Genomic DNA, 11,638 nt, shown 5'->3' on the forward strand with positions numbered 1-11,638 from the left:
AGTACTGCCAGGTGCATTTTGCATTCCAGACAGACTTTGAGAAATCAAATTGACTTGTTGAGTCAATATCTTGTTCTGAGCCAGTATGGCATTCAGAGTGTCAATCTCAAGAACTCCTTTCTTCTGATTAGTCCCATTATTCACAGGATTCCTTTCAGAAGTGTACATGAATTGGTTATTTGCAACCATTTCAATTAGCTCTTGAGCTTCTGCAGGCGTCTTCTTCAGATGAAGAGATCCTCCAGCAGAGCTATCCAAAGACATCTTGGATAGTTCAGAGAGACCATCATAGAAAATACCTATGATGCTCCATTCAGAAAGCATGTCAGAAGGACACTTTCTGATTAATTGTTTGTATCTTTCCCAAGCTTCATAGAGGGATTCTCCATCCTTTTGTCTGAAGGTTTGGACTTCCACTCTAAGCTTACTCCATCTTTGTGGTGGAAAGAACTTTGCCAAGAAGGCATTGACTAGCTTTTCCCAAGAGTCCAGGCTTTCTTTAGGTTGAGAGTCCAACCATATTCTAGCTCTGTCTCTTACAGCAAAAGGGAATAGCATCAGTCTATAGACCTCAGGGTCTACCCCATTAGTCTTGACTGTGTCACAGATTTGCAAGAATTCAGCTAAGAACTGATGAGGATCTTCCATTGGAAGTCCATGGAACTTGCAATTCTGTTGCATTAGAGAAACTAATTGAGGCTTAAGCTCAAAGTTGTTTGCTCCAATGGCAGGGATAGAGATGCTTCTCCCATAGAAGTCGGGAGTAGGTGCAGTAAAGTCACCCAACACCTTCCTTGCATTGTTGTTGTTTTCGGCTGCCATGTCTTCTTCCTCTTTGAAGAATTCAGTCAGGTCCTCTAAAGAGAGTTGTGATTTGGCTTCTCTTAGCTTTCTCTTCAAGGTCCTTTCAGGTTCAGGATCAGCTTCAACAAGAATGCCTTTGTCTCTGCTCCTGCTCATATGAAAGAGAAGAGAACAAGAAAATATGGAATCCTCTATGTCACAGTATAGAGATTCCTTGAAGTGTCAGAGGAAAAGAAAAATAGAAGAAGAGAAGGTAGAAGAATTCGAACGTGTTTAGATGGAGTTTGAATTGTGCATTAGGAAGGAGTAGTACTCCATAAATGGAAGGATGTGGGAAGGAGGGAAGAGAATTTTCGAAAATTCAATTAAAAAGATGTTGTTGATTTTCGAAAATTGAAAGTGGAAAAGAAATCAAGTGATTTTTGAAAAAGATTTTGAAATTAGAAATTAGAAAGATTTGGTTGAAAACTATTTTGAAAAAGATGTGATTAAAAAGATTTGATTGAAAAGTTATGGTTTTAAAAAGATGTGATTGAGAAGATATGATTTGAAAACAATTTTAAAAGATATGTTTTGAAAACAATTTTAAAAGATTTGATTTTGAAAATTGGTGACTTGCCTAACAAGAAAAGATATGACTCAAACATTAAACCTTTCTCAACAGAAAAGGCAACAAATTTGAGATGTTCAATCAAATCATTAATTGTTAGTAAGTATCTTTGAAAAAAAAGAAAGAAATTGATTTTGAAAACATTTGATTGAAAAGATATGATTTGAAAAAGATTTGATTTTGAAAAACTTTGAAAACTTGAAAAAAAATTGATTTGAAAACAAAATTCTCCCCCTAGCACCATCCTGGCGTTAAACGCCCAGAATGGTATACATTCTGGCGTTTAACGCCCAAAATGCTACCTCTTTGGGCGTTAAACGCCCAACCAGGTACCCTGGCTGGCGTTTAAACGCCAGTCTGTCTTCTTCACTGGGCATTTTTGAATGCTCAGCTTTTTCTGTGTAATTCCTCTGCAGTATGTTCTGAATCTTCAATTCTTGGTATCATTGACTTGAAAAGACACAAATTAAAAATATTTTTGGATTTTTAATAATCAAAATGCAACAAGAATCAAATAACAATGCATGCAAGACACCAAACTTAGCAGTTTGTATACTACTGACACTATATGAGACACATAAACACTCAAGCCAAAAGAATTCAAAGATCAGAGTAAGAAATCATCAAGAATTACTTGAAGATCCTTAAGACACATGAATGAATGCATGCAATTGACACCAAACTTAAGATGAGACACTAGACTTAAGCAAGAAACATCAAATATTTTTGGTTTTTATGATTTTTTTAATTTTTTTGTGTTTTTCGAAAATTAAGTGGAAAAAGATATCAAAATTCTTAATGAGAATTCCAGGAATCAGTGCAATGCTAGTCTAAGACTCCGGTCCAGGAATTAGACATGGCTTCACAGCTAGCCAAGCTTTCAAAGAAAGCTTCGGTCCAAAACACTAGACATGGCCAAAGGCCAGCCAAGCCTTAGCAGATCACTGCTCCAAAAGCAAGATTGATAAAAATCATCAAGCTCTTGTGATGATAAGTTGAAACCTCGGTCCAATGGAATTAGACAAGGCTTCTTAGCCAGCCAGATTTCAACAAATCATCATGAAACTCTAGGATTCACCTTCAAGAATTTCGAAAAAAAATAAATGCCTAATCTAAGCAACACGATGAACCGTCAGTTGTCCATACACAAGAACAATCCCCGGCAACGGCGCCAAAAACTTGGTGCACGAAATTGTGATCAATACTTTTCAAAACATAAACAATCCCTAGTAATGGCTCCAAAGACTTGGTGCTCAATACCATGGCATAAACACAACTTCGCACAACTAACCAGCAAGTGCACTGGGTCGTCCAAGTAATAAACCTTACGCGAGTAAGGGTCGATCCCACGGAGATTGGTGGTATGAAGCAAGCTATGGTCATCTTGTAAATCTCAGTCAGGCAGACTCAAATGGGTATAGTGATAAACGAATAAAGCAATAAGATAAAGATAGAGATACTTATGTATATCATTGGTGTAAGAGCTTCAGACAAGCGTATGAAGATGCCTTCCCTTCCGTCTCTCTGCTTTCCTACTGCCTTCATCCAATCCTTCTTACTCCTTTCCATGGCAAGCTCATGTAGGGTTTCACTGTTGTCAGCAGCTACCTCCCTTCCTCTCAGTGAAAATACGTCCCTGATGCTCTGTCACAGCATAGGCTAATCATCTGTCGGTTCTCGTTCAGGCCGGAATAGAATCCATTGATTCTTTTGCGTCTGTCACTAACGCCCTAGCCTGCTAGGAGTTTGAAGCACGTCACAGTCATTCAATCATTGAATCCTACTCAGAATACCACAGACAAGGTTAGACCTTCCGGATTCTCTTGAATGCCGCCATCAGTTCTCGCCTATACCACGAAGACTCTGATCTCACGGAATGGCTGGCTCGTTTGTCAGGCGAGCACTCGGTTGTCAGGCGATCAACCATGCATCGTGCAATCAGAAATCCAAGAGATATTCACTAAGCCTCGAATACTTGTAGAACAAGAATGGTTGTCAGTCACCTCATTCATAGGTGAGAATGATGATGAGTGTCACGGATCATCACATTCATCAAGTTGAAGAACAAGTGATATCTTGGACAAAGAACAAGCGGAATTGAATAGAAGAACAATAGTAATTGCATTAATACTCGAGGTACAGCAGAGCTCCACACCTTAATCTATGGTGTGTAGAAACTCCACCGTTGAAAATACATAAGCATAAGGTCTAGGCATGGCCGAATGGCCAGCCTCCCAATGATCTAAGATAGCATAAAACGAAGATAGCTACCAAAGTTCTCTAATACAATAGTAAAAGGTCCTACTTATAGATAACTAGTAACCTAAGGTGTACAAAGATGAGTAAATGACATAAAAATCCACTTCCGGGCCCACTTGGTGTGTGCTTGGGCTGAGCAATGAAGCATTTTCGTGTAGAGACTCTCCTTGGAGTTAAACGCCAGCTTTAGTGCCAGTTTGGGCGTTTAACTCCCAATTAGGTGCCAGTTCCGGCGTTTAACGCTGGAATTTCTTGAGGTGACTTTGAACGCCGGTTTGGGCCATCAAATCTTGGGCAAAGTATGGACTATCATATATTGCTGGAAAGCCCAGGATGTCTAATTTCCAACGCCGTTGAGAGCGCGCCAATTGGGCTTCTGTAGCTCCAGAAAATCCACTTCGAGTGCAGAGAGGTCAGAATCCAACAGCATCTGCAGTCCTTTTCAGTCTCTGGATCAGATTTTTGCTCAGATCCCTCAATTTCAGCCAGAAAATACCTGAAATCACAGAAAAACACACAAACTCATAGTAAAGTCCAGAAAAGTGAATTTTAACTAAAAACTAATAAAAATATACTAAAAACTAACTAAAAGATATCAAAAACATACTAAAAACAATGCCAAAAAGCGTACAAATTATCCGCTCATCAATCACTGGGGGCTGGCCTCACGGCCATGCCTAGACCTTGTTCTTATGTATTTTCAACGGTGGAGTTTCTACACACCATAGATTAAGGTGTGGAGCTCTGCTGTACCTCGAGTATTAATGCAATTACTATTGTTCTTCTGTTCAATTCAGCTTGTTCTTGTTCCAAGATATCACTTGTTCTTCAACTTGATGAATGTGATGATCCGTGACACTCATCATCATTCTCACCTATGAATGTGTGACTGTCAATCACCTCCGTTCTACCTTAGATTGGGTGGATATCTCTTGGATTTCCTTAACCGGAATCTTCGTGGTATAAGCTAGAATTGGTGGCGGCATTCAAGAGAATCCGGAAGGTCTAAACCTTGTCTGTGGTATTCTAAGTAGGATTCAATGATTGAATGACTGTGACGAGCTTCAAACTCGCGATTGTGGGGCGTTAGTGACAGACGCAAAAGAATCACTGGATTCTATTCCGACATGATCGAGAACCGACAGCTGGATAGCCGTGCCGTGACAGGGTGCGTTGAACATTTCCACTGAAAGGACGGGACTGTAGCCATTGACAATGGTGGTGCCCAACATACAGCTTGCCATGGAAAGGAGTAAGAAGAGTTGGATGAAGATAGTAGGAAAGCAGAGAGACGGAAGGGACAAAGCATCTTCATACGCTTATCTGAAGTTCTCACCAATGAATTACATAAGTAACTCTATCCTTATCTTTATGTCTTATTCATATATCATCCATAACCATTTGAGTCTGCCTGACTAAGATTTACAAGGTAACCATAGCTTGCTTCATACCAACAATCTCCGTGGGATCGACCCTTACTCGCGTAAGGTTTATTACTTGGACGACCCAGTGCACTTGCTGGTTAGTTGTGCGAAGTTGTGTTTATGCCATGGTATTGAACACCAAGTTTTTGGATTCATTACCAGGGATTATTTGAGTTGTGAAAAGTATTGATCACAATTTCGTGCACCAGCAAGCAAAAGATTAAGAGAAGTGGAGGTTCTGATTGTATGATTGTGTATTGAGGTTGCATGTTTGTGAAAACTTGCATGGGTGCTCACAGACAGGAAATGAAGTTTAGAGAAGTATTATGGAATTTCTCAAACATCTATTGATCCAATAAGCAGTAACAAAAGAAAACAAAATAAAAAGAAAAATAAAGAACAAGCCCAAGGCTATGAGCATCAATTACTAGGAAGAAAAAAGAAAAAAACAAGAACTCAATGAGTTATTGTCCTAGTTAAATGCTTGTGGTAGATTTGTATCAAAGAGAGAGGCTTGAGCAAGTAAATCCTAAGGGGTGCTTCAACACCTAATACCTTAGACCAACTGGTTTGGGAGTATTGATTAAAAGCTTATCTTAAAAAGCCGCTTTGATACATGACACCTAGAGTCGAGGCCAAATTCCACAAAGAAAGAAAAATGCTAGAAAATAAGTGCTGCTTCAAGGTGACAATCTATAAAGAGGATTCCATAATATCATTTGAATGGAAGTCCTAAGATCTAAAACTTCCAAAATGTGAGGACTAATGAGCACTGGAATCCTTGCATAAGCATACAAATTAGAATTCACCCCACTGTCACTTATTCACTTCACCCACTAAGGCATCATAAGCAATTCTTCAATACATTCCAATTAAGAGAATTCTTTGTGCATAGTTCTTTTCTTGCTTGGGGACAAGCAAGATTTAAGTTTGGTGTTGTGATGCCAGGGCATCTTGGTTAGTTTTACTAGCCATTTTTTGTATGCTTTTAAGTTGTTTCATGTATTTTCTTAGGAAATAAGCAAGTATTTGGTTGAAAATGCAATCATACCATGATTCAAGCAAACATTGTGAATTTTGAATGATTTCATGAGAATTATGCATGAATTGAATGATAAATTGGATGATGAATGATCCCATGAGTAAGAGCAATACTTTGATGCACTTTGTTTGATTGATTTCAGGTAACAAGAAGCAGAGAAGAGCCACGTTAGTGGCTACGTTAGTGCTACTAATGTGGGCACTAACATGGAAGGAAGGAAAGTTAGAACGTTAGTGGGAACGTTAATGGCATCAACTTTGAAGAAGGAGCAGCGTTATTGGCAAAAGTGAGTGCCAATAATGCTAGCGAAGGGCAAAAAGACCCACGTAAGTTACATTAACGTGGAAGGAAAGGGAAATGCCAACGTTAGTGGAAAAAGTGAGTGCCACTAACGTTTGCGAAGCAAGAAGACCCACGTTAGCTTCCACGTTAGTTACATTAACATGGGAACTAACGTGGAAGGTAGGGGAAATGCCAACGTTAGTGAAAAAGATGATCCACACTAACGTTTGCGAAGCAAAGGAAGACCCACGTTAATGGCCACGTTAATTACACTAACATGGACACTAACGTGGGCAAAAATCCCACTTGGCAACTTGACCATGCCTTCTTCAAACAAGAATAACTTGAGCCACAAAGCTCCAAATGAGGTGATTCATGTGGCATTGGAAAGTAAGATTCCAGAGCTTTCGAAGTATATATGGCACTACATGGTGGACACTGAATTTGAGGGAGAAAACCTGCCCTAAAAGTGCAAAGATGAACATGGTATCAACCTGTAGTAAGGCCAGCTGACCTCTTCACCTTCCAAGAAGTGTAACTCGAGCTGTCGAGCTCCAAATAATGCGCTTCCAAAGGCGTTTGAAAGTAGACATCCATGGCTTTCCAAAAATATATAATAGTATGGGGTGGACATTAAGTTTGAGCTCCTGAACCTGGAAATATTAAGCCCCTAATCACTAGCGTTATTGTGACTCACCTTTTCCAATAATGCTAGCGACTATGCCAGCGACCTTGTCCAATTCAAAGGAGCATAACTTGAGTTACAGAGGTCCAATTGAGGTGATTTTAGTTGCGTTAGAAAGCTAACATTTAGAGCTTTCCAACGATATATAATACTTTATAGTGGACATGAAATTGAAGCACAAACAATAGTTTTTATCTAAGCCCCAAAAACACCAACTGGGTAGCAAGTGTAACATTAGCCACACTAACTTCAGCACTAACGCCACACTTGTAGCGTTAATGTGGCTAACAGTAGCACTAACATTAGCATCTGGACCTCAACTTTATTCACTTCTCTTCAAGGACCACCCAACCTCAAGGAAGCAATCCTACAAGTGTCAACCAATCAAAGGCCACAAGAAGCATCTAGAGTAGGACTTTTCATTTAATTGTAATTTGCTTTTAATTTCATTTTGTAATTTAGGAGAGCCTATATAAAGGCCTTAGTTTTTACTTTGAAGGGAGGCTAGACTAGAATACTGAGTCCGGGGGATTGAAGAGGGGTCTTCGGACTTCCTCCCCTCACACACTCTTCCTTTTCTCTTCTTTTCTTCCTTAGGGGTAGTTTCATTTTAGTTGTAATTTTCATTTATGAACTTTGAAGTTTTATTTTCAGTTTTAATCTTCATCTTTACTTTTCTACACTTTTTTTCTTTTCAATTTTGGTAGAGCAATGAGCAATTAACTCTTTTCATTGGGTTAGAGAGCTCTATTGTGATTCAATGGATCAATTGTGGTTCTTATTCTTCTTCTTCTTTCTTTCTTCTTGATTTTACTAGAAAACTTTCGATATTCATCCAATTGGTTAGTTGTCTTGGAAAAGAAACTCTCCATAATTGGATATCCTCTTAGCCTTGGAAAAGGGATGAGGAGATCATGCTAGAAATGCTTTCTCATGTTGGACCAAATTGGGGTCTGGGCGGATATAGTGACATGTAATCCTCCCAACACTTTGATTTGGAAATACATGTGATATAATCAGTGACCACACTTCATCTCTTCCCATGAGCAATTAAATCAAGGAGTTGGACAATTGTTCAAGCTTAGAGAGATTGGGTTGCCAAGGAATTGGAACCCAATCACTTAAGATTGCCAAGGAGATCAATGAATGCATTGATTGAGGAAGAGATGAGAATGAACTTGATTTGAATGATTGCAATATCTCTTGATCCTAATGTTCATTTTATTTTTAGTTCTTACATTTATTTTTCTTGCCATTTTTTTTCCTGCACTTTATCTCTTTCTTTACTTTTGTGCTATTTACTTTTCCTGTTGTTCCTCACTCCTTAATGATTCGTCTAACTAGAATAATCAATTAACCATTGATTTCTTAATCCGTTAATCCCTGTGGATTCGACCTCACTCTATTGTGAGTTTTTACTTGACGACAATTCGGTATACTTGCCGAAGGGAAATTTGTTGAGAGACAAGTTTCTGTGCATCAGCAGACTATCTCAGGACTCTTGAAATAAAGATTCTGTTTGCAGAGGCACTTGAGCAAATACCCTCTTATGCTAAGTTCATGAAAGAGATCTTAAGTCATAAGAAGGATTTGAGAGAAACTAAAAAAGTTTACCTCACTGAAGAATGCAGTGCAGTCATTCTGAAAAGCTTTCCAGAGAAGCTTAAAGATCCCGGAAGCTTCATGATACCATGTACATTAGAGGGTACTTGTACCAAGAAAGCTCTATGTGATCTTGGAGCAAGTATAAACCTAATACCTGCATCCACTATCAAAAAGCTTGGTTTGACTGAAGAAGTCAAACCAACCCGGATATGTCTCCAACTTGCTGATGACTCTATTAAATACCCATCAGGCGTGATTGAAGACATGATTGTCAAGGTTGGGCCATTTGCCTTTCCCACTAACTTTGTGGTGCTGGAAATAGAGGAGCACAAGAGTGCAACTCTCATTCTAGGAAGACCTTTTCTAGCAACTAGACGAACCCTCATTGATGTCCAAAAAGGGGAATTAACCCTGAGAGTCAATGTGGACGAGTTTAAGTTGAATGTTGTCAAAGCTATGCAGCATCTAGACACCCCAAACGACTGCATGAGCATTGATATTATTGACTCTCTGGTGAAAGAGGTTGATGAGCGGATAATTTATACGCTTTTTGGCAATGTTTTTAGTATGTTTTTAGTATGTTTTAGTTAGTTTTTATTATGTTTTTATTAGTTTTTAGTTAAAATTCACTTTTCTGGACTTTACTATGAGTTTGTGTGTTTTTCTGTGATTTCAGGTATTTTCTGGCTGAAATTGAGGGACCTGAGCAAAAATCTGATTCAGAGGCTGAAAAGGACTGCAGATGCTGTTGGATTCTGACCTCCCTGCACTCGAAGTAAATTTTCTGGAGCTACAGAAGCCCAATTGGCGCGCTCTGAATTGCGTTAGAAAGTAGACATCATGGGCTTTCCAACAATGTATAATAGTCCATACTTTGCCCGAGATTTGATGGCCCAAACCGGCGTTCCAAATCAGCTCAAAACTGCCCGGCGTTAAACGCCGGAACTGGCACAAGAATGGGAGTTAAACGCCCAAACTGGCACAAAAGCTGGCATTTAACTCCAAGAAAAGTCTCTACACATGAAAGCATCAATGCTCAGCCCAAGCACACACCAAGTGGGCCCGGAAGTGGATTTTTTTGTGATTTACTCATTTCTGTAAACCCTAGGCTACTAGTTCTCTACATATAGGACCTTTTACTATTGTATTTTCATCTTGGTTCTTCTGGTTCCCTCTCAGGGGCCGAAGCCAATGATCACTATTATGACTTATCTATTTTCAACGGTGGAGTTTCTACACACCATAGATTAAGGTGTGGAGCTCTGCTGTACCTCGAGTATTAATGCAATTACTATTGTTCTTCTATTCAATTCAGCTTGTTCTTGTTCTAAGATATCACTTGTTCCTCAACTTGATGAATGTGATGATCTGTGACACTCATCATCATTCTCACTTATGAACGTGTGCTTGACAACCACCTCCGTTCTACCTTAGATTGAGTGGATATCTCTTGGATTCCTTAATCAGAATCTTCGTGGTATAAGCTAGAATTGATGGCGGCATTCAAGAGAATCCGGAAGGTCTAAGTCTAAACCTTGTCTGTGGTATTTTGAGTAGGATTCAATGATTGAATGACTATGACGAGCTTCAAACTCCTGAAGGCTGGGCGTTAGTGACAGACGCAAAAGAATCAATGGATTCTATTCCAACCTGATTGAGAACCGACAGATGATTAGCCGTGCTGTGGCAGAGCGCGTTGAACATTTTCACTGAGAGGATGGAAGGTAGCCATTGACAACGGTGAAACCATACATACAGCTTGCCATGGAAAGGAGTAAGAAGGATTGGATGAAGACAGTAGGAAAGCAGAGAGACGGAAGGGACAAAGCATCTCCATACGCTTATCTGAAATTCTCACCAATGAATTACATAAGTATCTCTATCTTTACTTTATGTTTTATTTATCATTTATCCTCCATAACCATTTGAATCCGCCTGACTGAGATTTACAAGATGACCATAGCTTGCTTCATACCAACAATCTCCGTGGGATCGACCCTTACTCGCGTAAGGTTTATTACTTGGACGACCCAGTGCACTTGCTGGTTAGTTGTGCGAAGTTGTGATAAAGAGTTGAGATTGCAAGTGAGCGTACCATGTTGATGGTGCCATTGATGATCACAATTTCGTGCACCAGAGGTCAATATGATTGAGAGTCTCGAATCAAAGCTAGAGGATATCTTTAAAGATGTTCAGCCTGATCTGGAGGAACTAGAGAGAATAATAGAACCTCTGAAAATCCCTCAATAAGAGGAGAAACCTCCTAAACCCGAGCTCAAACCATTACCACCATCCCTGAAATATGCATTTCTGGGAGAAGGTGACACTTTTCCTGTAATCATAAGCTCTACCTTAGAGCCACAGGAAGAGGAAGCACTAATTCAAGAGTTGAGGACACACAAGACAGCTCTTGGATGGTCCATCAGTGATCTTAAGGGTATTAGCCTAGCCAGATGCATGCATAAGATCTTATTGGAGGATGACACTAAGCCAGTGGTCAACCACAGAGGCGGCTGAATCCAGCCATGAAGGAGGTGGTACGGAAGGAGGTCACTAAATTACTAGAGGCTGGGATTATTTATCCTATTTCTAATAGCCCCTGGGTGAGCCCTATCTAAGTCGTCCATAAGAAGGGTGGCATGACAGTGGTTCATAATGAAAAAAATGAACTTGTTCCTACAAGAACAATTACAAGGTGGCGTATATGTATTGGTTACAGAAGACTCAATACAGCTACCAAAAAGGATCATTTTCCTTTACCATTCATAAACCAGATGCTAGAAAGACTAGCAGGTCATGACTACTACTACTTTCTGGATGGATATTCAGGTTATAATCAAATTGTAGTAGATCCCCAGGATCAAGAGAAAACAGCATTCACATGTCCATCTGGAATATTTGCATACAGAAGGATGCCATTTGGTCTG

The 11,638-nt window shown here is 39.6% G+C and overlaps 1 non-coding gene across 1 annotated transcript; it reads left to right on the forward strand.

Moving 5' to 3' along the window:
• The first annotated feature begins 318 nt into the window (after nt 1-318).
• On the forward strand, nt 319-426 carry LOC130977939 (small nucleolar RNA R71). The gene has a single exon (XR_009085608.1). It is a non-coding gene; the product is annotated as a small nucleolar RNA R71 (small nucleolar RNA).
• The last annotated feature ends 11,212 nt before the right edge of the window (nt 427-11,638 follow it).

Source organism: Arachis stenosperma, chromosome 4, assembly GCF_014773155.1.
Source record: "Arachis stenosperma cultivar V10309 chromosome 4, arast.V10309.gnm1.PFL2, whole genome shotgun sequence".
In the NCBI taxonomy this organism is placed as follows: Eukaryota; Viridiplantae; Streptophyta; class Magnoliopsida; order Fabales; family Fabaceae; genus Arachis; species Arachis stenosperma.